At 37.8% G+C, this 13906-nt stretch overlaps 1 protein-coding gene across 1 annotated transcript in view; it reads right to left on the bottom strand.

Moving 5' to 3' along the window:
- Nucleotides 1-1957: 1957 nt before the first annotated feature.
- KHDRBS2 (KH RNA binding domain containing, signal transduction associated 2) overlaps nt 1958-13906 on the bottom strand; it is a 750813-nt gene continuing 738864 nt past the window's right edge. Inside the window, exon 10 of the mRNA XM_061397774.1 lies at nt 1958-2537. The gene's annotated coding sequence lies outside the window, so the exon portion shown is untranslated. The remainder of the gene's footprint in view (nt 2538-13906) is intronic.

Raw genomic sequence — 13906 nt, forward strand, 5'->3', positions numbered from 1 at the left:
AGGGATTGAACCCAGGTGTCCCTCATTGCAGACAGATTCTTTACCAGCGGAGACACAAGAGAAGCCTCCTGAGACAACCTTTTTGCCTTTACAAGAAGCATTTCTTTTTCTTGGGGACAGCTTTGGTCACCACTTCCTGTGGTGTTACCAACAATGTTATGACCCTTTGTTCAGTTCTTCATGCACTCTGTTTACCAGATCTAATCCCTTGAATCTATTGATCACCTCCACTGTATAATCTTAAGGGATTTGATTTAGGTCATACCTGAGTGGTCTAGTGGCTTTCACTTTCTTCAATTGAAGCCTGAATTTTGCAATAAGGAGCTCATTATCTGAACCACAGTCAGCTCCAGGTCTTGTTTTTGCTGACTGTATAGAGCTTCTCCATCTTTGGCTGCAAAGAATACAATCAATCTAACTTCAGTATTGTCCATCTGGTGATGTCCATGTATGGAGTTCTCTCTTGTATTGTTGGAAGAGAGCGTTTGTTATGACCAGCATGCTTCTTGATGAAACTCTGTTAACCTTTGCCCTGTTTTGTTTTGTACTACAAGGACAAACTTACCTGTTACTCCAGGTGTCTCTTGACTTCCTACTTTTGCATCCAATCCCTATGATCTTTTTTTGGTGTTAGTTCAAGAAGGTATTGTAGATCTTAGAACCATTCAACTTCAACTTCTTCAGCATCGGTAGTTGGGGCATAGACTTACTGGGATGTTGAATGGCTTATCTTGTATATGAACTGAGATCATTCTGTCATTTTTGAGACCACACACAAATGATGCATTTCAGACTCTTTTGTTGACTATGAGAGCTATTCCACTTCTAAAGGATTCTTGCCCACAGTAGTAGATATAATGGTCCTCTGAATTAAATTCACCCATTTGCATCCATTTTAGTTCACTGATTCCTAAGATGTTGATGTGCACTCTTGTCATGTTCTACTTAACAATGTCCAATATACCTTGACTTAACATTTAATATTCCTAGGCAAAGATGTTCTTTATAGCATCAGACTTTCACCACCAGATACATCCACAACACAGCATTGCTTCCACTTTGGCAAAGTCTCTCAATTCTTTATGGAGCTATTAGTAATTGCCCTCTGCTCTTCCCCAGTAACATATAGGACTCCTTTTGGCCCGGGGGGACTCATCTTCTGGTGTAATATCTTTTGCCTTTTACACTGTTCATGGGGGCTTTGTGGAGAGAATACTGAAGTGGGTTGCCATTCCTTCCTCTAGTGAACCGGGTTTCCCTGGTGGTGCTAGTGGTAAAAATTCGCTTGCCAATGTAGAAAATGTAAGACATGCAAAATTGATTCCTGAGTTGGGATGATACCCCTGGAGGAGGGCACAGCAACCCACTTTAATTCTTTCCTGGAGAAACCCTTGGACAGAGGAGCCTGGTGGGCAACAGTCCTTAGGGTCACAAAGAGTTAGACATGACTGAAGCGACTTAGCAAAGCATTTCTAGTGGATTATGTTTTGTCAGAACTCTCCACTATGACCCACCAGTCTTGGGTGATCTTGCATTGCATGGCTCATAACTTCATTGAGTTATGCAAATCCATTTGCCCTGACAAGGCTGTGATCCACAAAGGGGATATTTTTAACCACAGTCAATAGAAATATATTTTTACAGATCTTGCTTTGTCAAATACAGTCTTGTAGTGGTTCCATATTGCTAAAGCTTATGATTTTTCTCAAGTAGTATTTTCACCTACAGCTTTGTGTGTCAATACTCATTAAAAAACACTCAGCAGGATTTTAAAAGTAACTTACATCAATTCAGAGGGATAGCAAAACTTTTTAGTGATATAATGGTCTGTAAAATGAGATGGCAACTGAAAAATTCAGCCATTTCTACTTTCTTAATCTTGCTTCTTAAATTAGTTGTTAAGCATTCTATTGAGCTGGTAAGAAATCAGATTAGTAGAAAGAAATGTACACATGTGTATATTTTAAACACATTTAGTTTCAAATTCTACAGTATATACTGTATGGTAAATATAGATCATCCTTGAACCAAAGTAAATTTAAGCAGTAAAGTTTAGCACAGTCACTCAGTCATGTCTGACTCTTTGGGACCCCATGGATTGCAGCACACCAGGCTTCCCTGTCCATCACCATCTCCTCAAGCTCAATTAAACTCATGTCCATCGGGTCGGTGATGCCATCCAACAATCTCATCCTCTGTTGTCCCCTTATCCTCCCGCCTTCAATCTTTCCCAGCATCAGGGTCTTTTCCAATGAGTCAGTTCTTTACATCAGGTGGCCAAAGTATTGGAGTTTCAGCTTCAGCATCATTTGTTCCAATGAATGTTCAGGGCTGATTTCCTTTAGGATTGACTGGTTGGATCTCCTTGAAGTCCAAGGTAATCTCAAGAGTCTTCTCCAACAACACAGTTCAAAAGCAGTAAAAGGAAGAGCCAAAACACAGGTGAATGACTGCTTTCTGGTGAAGGTCCCCAACTCCAACTAATGGAGGGTCCAATCTTTTCCATGGTGAACATGATTGCCTTTTGAGGAAATTACCTGGAACCAAATAAGAAGTATGTGTTTAAGAAAGGCTTTGGGGGAAATTTGTCACATGAAATAATGTGTTGAATTATGGCAACAGTGCTGCATATTCCTGTGAGTGACAGTAAATTTAAAATGACGCCTAAAATGAGGAAATGTAGAATAGATTCCAACTGAGTATGTTTTCTATCTTAGGGTGTCCTCAGGCATTGGTTTTGAGAACAAATTTGCCAGAAGACTGTGGTAAGTGTGGGGAGCAGGAAAATAGATTTCATTATATCACCAAGAGGGAATAGCTGAAGCTCTATACACAGAAAATAAAACTGTCCCAAAGAATGACATCTTGGAGTTTGGTGCATGTTTCTAGGGTTGAACTGAGTGATGAAGTCTTATGTCAGGATTCTGCATATACTTCATATTTGTCTCATTTGATTCTTTGGCCTTTGAGACTCTTTAAGGAGAGACAATATTGCTTTAGAAACAAATTATTTTGATTCATGTTAGGAGCCCCAAGTCATGTCTCTTGCTTTTTCTGATGAGCATCTGAAATTACACTAGAAGTGGGAAGAAATATAAAAAGAAGGAGAGAAAGGAAGAATTTTACCTAGAAGTGAGGCATCAGTACATTTTTGGCACCAGAAACACAATGCATAATACTATAAATGTCATTTATTCAACAGTCATTTTTCAGCATTTCTGACATGGCAACACTTTAGTAGACATTTGAGCACTGGTATGACCCAGAGGGATGGTATGGGGAGGGAGGTGGGAGGGGGGTTCAGAATGGTGAACACTTGTACACCCATGGAGGACTCATGTTGATATATGGCAAAACAAATACAAAATTGTAAAGTAATTGGCCACCAATTAAAATAAATAAATTAAAAAAAATATGAATTGAAGGTGTTTCTGCCCAAAGCAGACATATTCTAATGGGGGATATGGACAGATAAGCAAAATGTGACAACAAAGTATCCTTTCTCTGATGAATTTGCTGGAGACATCTGGAAGGGGAGGGGGTACCTAACCCACATCAGGGACAAGGGGGAAGGATCAAAAATATTTTTTTAAGGGGGAGGGTGAGCCAAGTTTCATTTTCAGATAAATGTACTTGGAATTTCTTCCACTGAGTTGTAACAAGTAATTATATCAATGCTATTTAAAGATGGGTTAGTATTAAGCCTTGAAAGTCAAACTAGGGGATTTAATTTGATAAAAAATGGGAGGTCATTTAAGTTTTTAAACTGGGAGTGAAAATATGATCAGTTCAGTCAGGTCAGTTACTGAGTCATGTCCAACTCTGTGACCCTGTGGACTGCAGCATGCCAGGCTGCCCTGTCAATCACCAATTCCCAGAGTTTACTCAAACTCATGCCCATCAAGTTGGTGATGCCATCCGACGATCTCACCCTCTCTCTCTCATGCCATTCTCCTCCTGCCTTCAATATTTCCGAGCATCAGGGCCTTTTCTAATGAGTCAGTTCTTCACATCAGGTGGCCAAAGTATGAGAGTTTCAGCTTTAGCATCAGTCCTTCCAATGAATATTCAGGGTTGATTTCCTTTAGGATTGACTGGTTTGATCTCCTTGCAGTCCAAGGGACTCTCAAGAGACTTCTCCAACAACACAGTTCAAAAGAATCAATTCTTTGGCACTCAGATTTCTTTATAGTCCAACTTTCACATCCGTAAATGACTACTGGAAAAACCATAGCTTTGACTAGATGGACCTTTTTCAGCAAATTAATGTCTCTGCTTTATAATATGCTGTCATGGTTGGTCATAGATTCCTTCCAAGGAGCAAGCTTCTTTTAATTTCATGGCTGCAGCCACGATCTGCAGTGATTTTGGTGCCCCAAGATATAAAGTCTGTCACTGTTTCCATTGTTTCCCCATCTATTTGCCACGAAGTGATGGGGCCTGATCATGATCTTAGTTTCTTGAGTGTTGAGTTTTAAGCCAACATTAACATTCTCCTCTTTCACTTTCATCAAGAGGCTCTTTAGCTTTTCTTTGCTTTCTGCCATAAGGGTAGTGACAACTGCGTATCTGCGGTTATTGATATTTTTCCTGGCAATCTTGATTCCAGCTTGTGTTTCATCATGATATACTCTGTATATAAGTTAAATAAGCTGGGTGACAATATACAGCCTTGACGTACTCCTTTCCCAATTTAGAAGCAGTCTGTTGTTCCATGTCCAATTCTAACTGTTTCTTCTTTACTTGCATACAGATTTCCACCTCATCTCATTCGGATCACCTCTAACTCCCTCCTTCCTCTTCTCTTCTCCATGTAATGCTTTGAACCTTTCTGGGTGACCCTCATGGTGGAGAAACTTTTCATCTTTAACCCAGATGTTTTATCAATGGTGCTGTATAGAAGGAGAAGTTTTGAGACTACTGTAAAAATAAGACCGATAACAGGAAGCAGGAGGCTCAAATCCAAACCCTGACTCCAGGGAATTCCTGACACCAGGGAACATTAATTGACAGGAGCTCATCAAATGCCTCCATACCTATACTGAAACCAAGCACCACACAAGGGCCAACAAGTTCCAGGGCAAGACATACCAAGCAAATTCTCCAGCAACAAAGGAACACAGCCCTGAGCTACAATATACAGGCTGCCCAAAGTCACCCCAAAACCATAGACATCTCATAATTCATTACTGGACACTTCATTGCACTCCAGAGAGAAGAAATCCAGCTCCACCCACCAGAACACCGACACAAGCTTCCCTAAATAAGAAACCTTGACAAGCCACCTGTACAAACCCACACACAGCAAGGAAACACCACAAAAAAGAGAGCTCCACGAACTGCCAGAATACAGAAAGGACACCCCAAACTCAGCAATTTAAACGAGAGGAAGAGACAGAGAAATACACAGCAGGTAAAAGAACAGGATAAATGCCCACCAAACCAAACAAAAGAGGAAGAGATAGGGAATCTACCTGATAAAGAATTCCGAATAATGATAGTGAAATTGATCCAAAATCTTGAAATCAAAATGGAATCACAGATAAATAGCTTGGAGACAAGGATTGAGAAGATCCAAGAAAGGTTTAATAAGGACCTAGAAGAAATAAAAAAGAGTCAATATATAGCGAATAATGCAATAAATGAGATCAAAAACACTCTAGAGGCAACAAATAGTAGAATAACAGAGGCAGAAGATAGGATTAGTGAATTAGAAGATAGAATGGTAGAAATAAATGAATCAGAGAGGATAAAAGAAAAACGAATTAAAAGAAATGAGGACAATCTCAGAGACCTCCAGGACAATATTAAACGCTACAAAATTCGAATCATAGGGGTCCCAGAAGAAGAAGACTGAAAGAAAGACCATGAGAAAATACATGAGGAGATAATAGTTGAAAAATTCCCTAAAATGGGGGAGGAAATAATCACTCAAGGCCAAGAAACCTAGAGAGTCCCAAACAGGATAAACCCAAGGCAAAACACCCCAAGACACATATTATTCAAATTAACAAAGATCAAACATAAAGAACAAATAATAAAAGCAGCAAGGGAAAAACAACAAATAACACACAAGGGAATTCCCATAAGGATAACAGCTGATCTTTCAATAGAAACTCTTCAAGCCAGGAGGGAATGGCAAGACATACTTAAAGTGATGAAAGAAAACCTACAGCCCAGATTATTGTACCCAGCAAGGATCTCATTCAAATATGAAGGAGAAATCAAAAGCTTCTCAGACAAGCAAAAGCTGAGAGAATTCTGCACCACCAAACCAGTCTCCAACAAATACTAAAGGATATTCTCTAGACAGGAAACACAAGAACGGTGTATAAACTCGAACCCAAAACAATAAAGTAAATGGCAATGGGATCATACTTATCAGTAATTACCTTAAACATAAATGGGTTGAATGCCCCAACCAAAAGACAAAGACTGGCTGAATGGATACAAAAACAAGACCCCTACATATGTTGTCTACAAGAGACCCACCTCAAAACAGGGGACACATACAGACTGAAAGTGAAGGGCTGGAAAAAGATTTTCCATGCAAATAGGGACCAAAAGAAAGCAGGAGTCGCAATACTCATATCAGATAAAATAGACTTTAAAACAAAGGCTGTGAAAAGAGACAAAGAAGGTCACTACATAATGATCAAAGGATCAATCCAAGAAGATATAACAATTATAAATATATATGCACCCAACATAGGAGCACCGCAATATGTAAGACAAAGTATATATATGCTAACAAGTATGAAATGAGAAATTAACAATAACACGATAATTGTGGGAGACTTTAATACCTCATTCACACCTATAGATAGATCAACTAAACAGAAAATTAACAAGGAAACACAAACTTTAAACAATACAATAGACCGGTTAGACCTAATTGATATCTATAGGACATTTCATCCCAAAACAATGAATTTCACCTTTTTCTCAAGTGCCCATGGAACCTTCTCCAGGATAGATCACATCCTGGTCCATAAATCTAGCCTTGGTAAATCCAGAAAAAATGAAATCATTCCAAGCATCTTTTCTGACCACAATGCAGTAAGATTAGATCTCAATTACAGGAGAAAAGCTATTAAAAATTCCAACATATGGAGGATGAACAACACCCTGCTGAATAACCAACAAATCACAGAAGAAATCAAAAAAGAAATCAAAATTTGCATAGAAATGAATGAAAATCAAAACATAACAACCCAAAACCTGTGGGACACAGTAAAAGCAGTCCTAAGGGGAAAGTTCATAGCAATACAGGCATACCTCAAGAAACAAGAAAAAAGTCAAATAAATAACCGAACTCTACACCTAAAACAACTAGAAAAGAAAGGAATGAAGAACCCCAGGGTTAGTAGAAGGAAAGAAATCTTAAAAATTAGGACAGAAAGAAGTGAAAAAGAAACAAAAGAGACCATAGCAAAAATCAACAAAGCCAAAAGCTGGTTCTTTGAAAGGATAAATAAAATTGACAAACCATTAGCCAGACTCATCAAGAGACAAAGAGAGAAAAACCAAATCAAGAAAATTAGAAATGAAAATGGAGAGATCACAACAGATAACACAGAAATACAAAGGATCATAAGAGACTACTATCAGCATTTATATGCCAATAAAATGGACAACAGAGAAGATATGGACAAATTCTTAGAAAAGTACAACTTTCCAAAACTGGACCAGGAAGAAATAGAAAATCTTAGCAGACCCATCACAAGCACGGAAATTGAAACTGTAATCAGAAATCTTCCAGCAAACAAAAGCCCAGGTCCAGACGGCTTCACAGCTGAATTCTACCAAAAATTTAGAGAAGAGCTAATACCTATCCTACTCAAACTCTTCCAGAAAATTGCAGAGGAAGGTAAACTTCCAAACACATTCTATGAGGCCACCACCCTAATACCAAAACCTGATAAAGATGCCACAAAAAAAGAAAACTACAGTCCAATATCACTGATGAACATTGATGCAAAAATCCTTAACAAAATTCTAGCAATCAGAATCCAACAACACATTAAAAAGATCATACACCATGACCAAGTGGGCTTGATCCCAGGGTTGCAAGGATTCTTCAATATCCAAAAATCAATCAATGTAATACACCACATTAACAAATTAAAAAATAAAAACCATATGATTATCTCAATAGATGCAGAAAAAGCCTTTGACAAAACTCAACATCCATTTATGATAAAAACTCTCCAGAAAGCAGGAATAGAAGGAACATACCTCAACATAATAAAAGCTATATATGACAAACCCACAGCAAACATTATCCTCAATGGTGAAAAATTGAAAGCATTTCCTCTAAAGTCAGGAACAAGACAAGGGTGCCCACTTTCACCATTACTATTCAACATAGTTTTGGAAGTTTTGGCCACAGCAATCAGAGCAGAAAAAGAAATAAAAGGAATCCAAATTGGAAAAGAAGAAGTAAAACTCTCACTGTTTGCAGATGACATGATCCTCTACATAGAAAACCCTGAAGACTCCACCAGAAAATTACTAGAACTAATCAATGAATATAGTGAAATTGAAGGATATAAAATGAACACACAAAAATGCCTTGCATTCCTATGCACTAATAACGAGAAAATAGAAAGAGAAATTAAGGAAACAATTCCATTCACCATTGCAATGAAAAGAATAAAATACTTACGAATATATCTACCTAAAGAAACTGAAAACCTATATATAGAAAACTATAAAACACTGATGAAAGAAATCAAAGAGGACACTAATAGATGGAGAAATATACCATGTTCATGGATTGGAAGAATCAATATGGTGGAGATGAGTATACTACCTAAAGCAATTTATAGATTCAATTCAATCCCTATCAAGCTACAAACAGTTTTCTTCACAGAGCTAGAACAAATAATTTCACAATTTTATGGAAATACAAAAAACCTCAAATAGCCAAAGCGATCCTGAGAAAGAATGGAACTGGAGGAATCAACCTGCCTGACTTCAGGCTCTACTACAAAGCCACAGTTATCAAGACAGTATGGTACTGGCACAAAGACAGAAATATAGATCAATGGAACAAAATAGAAAGCCCAGAGATAAATCCACGCACATATGGACACCTTATCTTTGACAAAGGAGGCAAGAATATACAATGCATTAAAGACAATCTCTTTAACAAGTCGTGCTGGGAAAACTGGTCAGCCACTTGTAAAAGAATGAAACTAAAGCACTTTCTAACACCATACACAAAAATAAACTCAACATGGATTAAAGATCTAAACGTAAGACCAGAAACTATAAAACTCCTAGAGGAGAACATAGGCAAAACACTCTCCGACATACATTACAGCAGGATTCTCTATGACCCATCTCCCAGAATATTGGAAATAAAAGCAAAAATAAACAAATGGGACCTAATTAAAATTAAAAGCTTTTGCACAACAAAGGAAACTATAAGCAAGGTGAAAAGACAGCCTTCAGAATGGGAGAAAACAATACAAATGAAGCAAATGACAAGCAACTAATCTCAAAAATATACAAGCAACTCCTACAGCTCAATTCCAGAAAAATAAATGACCCAATCAAAAAATGGGCCAAAGAAATAAATAGACATTTCTCCAAAGAAGATATACAGATGTCTAACAAACACCTGAAAAGATGCTTAACATTACTCATTATCAGAGAAATGCAAATCAAAACCACTATGAGGTACCATTTCATGCCAGTCAGAATGGCTGCAATCCAAAAATTTACAAGCAATAAATGCTGGAGAGGGTGTGGAGAAAAGGGAACCCTCTTACACTGTTGGTGGGAATGCAAACTAGTACAGCCACTATGGAGAACAGTGTGGTGATTCCTTAAAAAACTGGAAATAGAACTGCCTTATGATCCAGCAATCCCACTGCTGGGCATACACACTGAGGAAACCAGAAGGGAAAGAGACACGTGTACCCCAATGTTCATCGCAGCACTGTTTATAATAGCCAGGACATGGAAGCAACCTAGATGTCCATCAGCAGATTAATGGATAAACAAGCTTTGATACATGTACACAATAGTGTATTACTCAGCCATTAAAAAGAATACATTTGAATCAGCTCTAATTAGGTGGATGAAACTGGAGCCTATTGTACAGAGTAAAGTAAGCCAGAAAGAAAAACACCAATACAGTATACTAACACATATATACGGAATTTAGAAAGATGCTAACAATAACCCTGTATATGAGACAGCAAAAGAGACACTGACGTATAGAACAGTCTTATGGACTCTGGGAGGGGGAGAGGGTGGGGTGATTTGGGAGAATGGCATTGAAATATGTATAATATCATATATGAAATGAGTCACCAGTCCAGGTTCGATGCACAATACTGGATACTTGGGGCTCGTGCACTGGGACGACCCAGAGAGATGGTATGGGTAGGGAGGAGAGTTTAGGATGGGGAACACATGTATACCTGTGACAGATTCATTTTGCTATATGGCAAAACCAATACAATATTGTAAAGTTAAGTAAAATATAATTTTAAAAAAATAGAGAGACATTACTTTGCCAACAAAGGTCCATATAGTCAAGGCTATGGTTTTTCCAGTAGTTGTGCATGGATGTGAGAGTTGGACTATAAAGAAAGCTGAGTGCCAAAGAATTGATAGTTTTGCACTGTGGTGTTGGAGAAGACTCTTGAGAGTCCCTTGGACTGCAATGAAATCCAACCAGTCCATCCTAAAGAAGATCAGTCCTGAGTGTTCATAGAAAGGACTGATGTTGAGGCTGAAACTCTAATACTTTGGCCACCTGATGTGAAGAGCTGACTCATTTGAAAAGACCCTCATGGTGGGAAAGATTGAAGGTGGGAGAAGGGGATGACAGAGGATGAGATGGTTGGATCACATCACCAAGTCAATGGATATGAGTTTGGGTAAACTCCGGGTGTTGGTGATGAACAGGGAGGCCTGGCGTGCTACTGTGTATGGAGTCTAAAGAATCTGACACAACTAAGTGTCTGAACTAAACTGAAGCACCAAGAAAGTAACAGAGCATCTACAAAGATGAAACATAGTTCTTTCATTAGAGAACTTTGAAATCTAATTTGAGATAGAAACAAATATATTTCACACAAATTATTTGGGGGCATGAACAGGGGTCAAGTGTGTAGGAAAATTCAGAGCATACTCCTGGAAAGATGGTTATTTGATTGAGAATTCATAACACAACAAAAGAAAATAGAAGGAAAAAGAATATCATTTCATTTAGGGGGAGCAAAACATGCATTGCGTTAGGATGGAGTGTAGGGGGAAATGCAAAAAAACATTTATAAAATGATATTTTTAGAAACTCAGCATTAATGAATATTTCAATGTTCGGAGTCCAAAATAAGTTTAATAAATACATGAACATATAACGCTAGCTTGATACCTCTGGTGTAAGAGAATAATTATAGAGCTAATTTAAACTCCCTAAAATCAATTTAAGATATGGAGTTGTTAAGTGGCCCAAAGTTACTTTCTTGAAAAGAAAGAAGGGATATAGTTTTAGAGTGGTAACATCTCACAGATGCATATTCTAGTCAGATACATGAAAATATTCATTTTCGGATACATTAAAATTATCTATAGGCTCTATCATCCTTTGTGATTCTCTAGAAAGGGTAATAATGTCTGAGAAAACCACTACCTGTAAGTGAATTTCAGGGACATAACCTGAAGAAGGAGGCAGGCTGGGCTAACAAGTGTAATGGCTGAGGTTCTTCTTTTTTTCTTTTTAATTTAAATTTATTTATTTTAATTGGAGGCTAATTAATTTAAAATATTGTATTGGTTTAGAACAGTCTTATGGCTGAGGTTCTTGTGACTCTGATGTTAGCAGAAATAAAGATAATTACTTTTTCTCTGACTCCATCTCAGATACATGGTGCAGAGCAGTCTCGAGGTAGAGCTGTCATTTAACTAAAGGAAAAGTGCTGTGAAGGGGAGAGTGACCTCAGAAGCTCATGCTACAGAAAGGCCTATGAGACCTTTGTGATGGATACAGAGGAGTTGTGCTTTCAACAGTGTCATGTGCCTGAGAATTCAGTTAACTAGGAGGCCTGTGTTAGATCTTGGGCCAATCAGGTTCCAGTCAAGGAAAACTGTATTCACCTATAATACTTCAATGTTGGCTTCTAACACAGGGAACTGATTAAAGCATAAAACAGATGATGGAAGGGATAGATGAAGCCAACCAGAGAAAAATGAGGCAACCCAGAAATTAGCAACAGGGGTAAGCCATACCAACCTTGGGCAGGAGGGTCACAAGGATCAGGAGTTGCTGCTATAAAATAGGAGTCTTGGATTACCTGATGAGAGCTGCAATCATGCAGGCAACAGTGGTGGGAAGTGGAGCATCGAAGAGACATAGCTCCTGATTAAGAAGGTGCAGGAGGCAAGTTGGCTGTTGGAAGAAACAGCTTGGTTCCTCTCTACCCCCTAACCCTCAGTCTTGTACCCCAACCCTCAGCCCGTATCAGCAGAGCCAGGTTTCCAGAACAGGAAGCCTCAGGGGTCAGATCTCGCTCCCCATCACTGACCCAGGGGATCCAAGCACAAAATCACCTGAGACTCAATTTAGAGAGATAACAGGACTATGTGGTTGAAAAAAAAAAAAAAAAGGAAGCCTGCAAAGACTAGGTTCTTATAAGTTCTGAGTGTAAGAAAATACATGTAAAACACATTCCCTCTCTTATTCAACAGTGCTTGACTAGAAGCAGTACTTGACTAGAAGGTCAACATAAAATGGGAACATCTGTATGCACACCCCCAAATTAGTTTTAATTTGGCTAGAAACACTCATCAGAAAAGACAATTGTTTTCTTTTTTTCCTCTAAAGAAAATTACATTTTAATATCCTATTTTGCAAAATAGGCTGCATGTAAGATTTTCTCTTTGTTGTGCTAGTGCATTCTACAAATTAGAAGATCCTTGAATAATCAAAGGCTTACTTACCAAATTACAAAGCTGGCCTGACCCTGAGATGCAAAGTTTGATTTGAGTCTCTGTGCTTTTAGTGACCTGTAGTATTTTGATAAATGCCATTGCCTAAAACTACTCAGTAGAAGGTTTGGGCACCATTTATGTTTGTTTCTCTAGAAGCAGTAATATCTCCTAAAGGAAAATATGGTGCTTATTTCAAAGATGCAGTATAAATAAAATTCAAGATGATGCCTTTTACATAATTATTCAATCTTTCATTACATAGTGCTTTATGCATTTCAAAGTGATTTGATGTGTTTTCATTTAACTGATCATGACAAAATTTATGGAAGTTGGGTAAGGGCTTCTAAAATATACAAAAGCTCAACAAAGAAAATAACACAATTGAGGCAGGTTTTTACACCAGGTCTGTAAATAATCATACAGTCTTATTTATTGTTAATACTAGTAGAAAATACTTGCTGAGCACTTTATATGTGCCAGGCACTTTAAAAAGAGCATCACATAGGAGGTGGGAGGGGGGTTCAGGATTGGGAACACATGTACACCTGTGGCAGATTCATGTTGATGTATGGCAAAACTAATACAATATTGTAAAGTAATTAGCCTATAATTAAAATAAATAAATTTTAATTAAAAAAAAACAGCACCACATATATTAATTCTTTGAGTCATCAGAACCATTCTATGAAGTAGTTATTATAATGTTTTTGTTTTAAGGATAGAAAAACTAAGACAAAAGGAGGTTAAATGATGGCTAATAACAAAGTGAGCTTTGGTAGTCTAACGAAATGCCTTCTCTTTAAAATAGTGTCTTTAAATATTTACTCAGCAAGCAATATTCTTAAGTACAAAACCATACATTTGTATTAGGACTCTTCTTCTAAAATGTGTATGTAATTCAGTGGTGTGCTGTCAAACTATTTCAGTGGCTCTCTGCAAAATAGAAAGCCCTGAT

This window comes from Bos javanicus, chromosome 23 (assembly GCF_032452875.1).
Source record: "Bos javanicus breed banteng chromosome 23, ARS-OSU_banteng_1.0, whole genome shotgun sequence".
In the NCBI taxonomy this organism is placed as follows: Eukaryota; Metazoa; Chordata; class Mammalia; order Artiodactyla; family Bovidae; genus Bos; species Bos javanicus.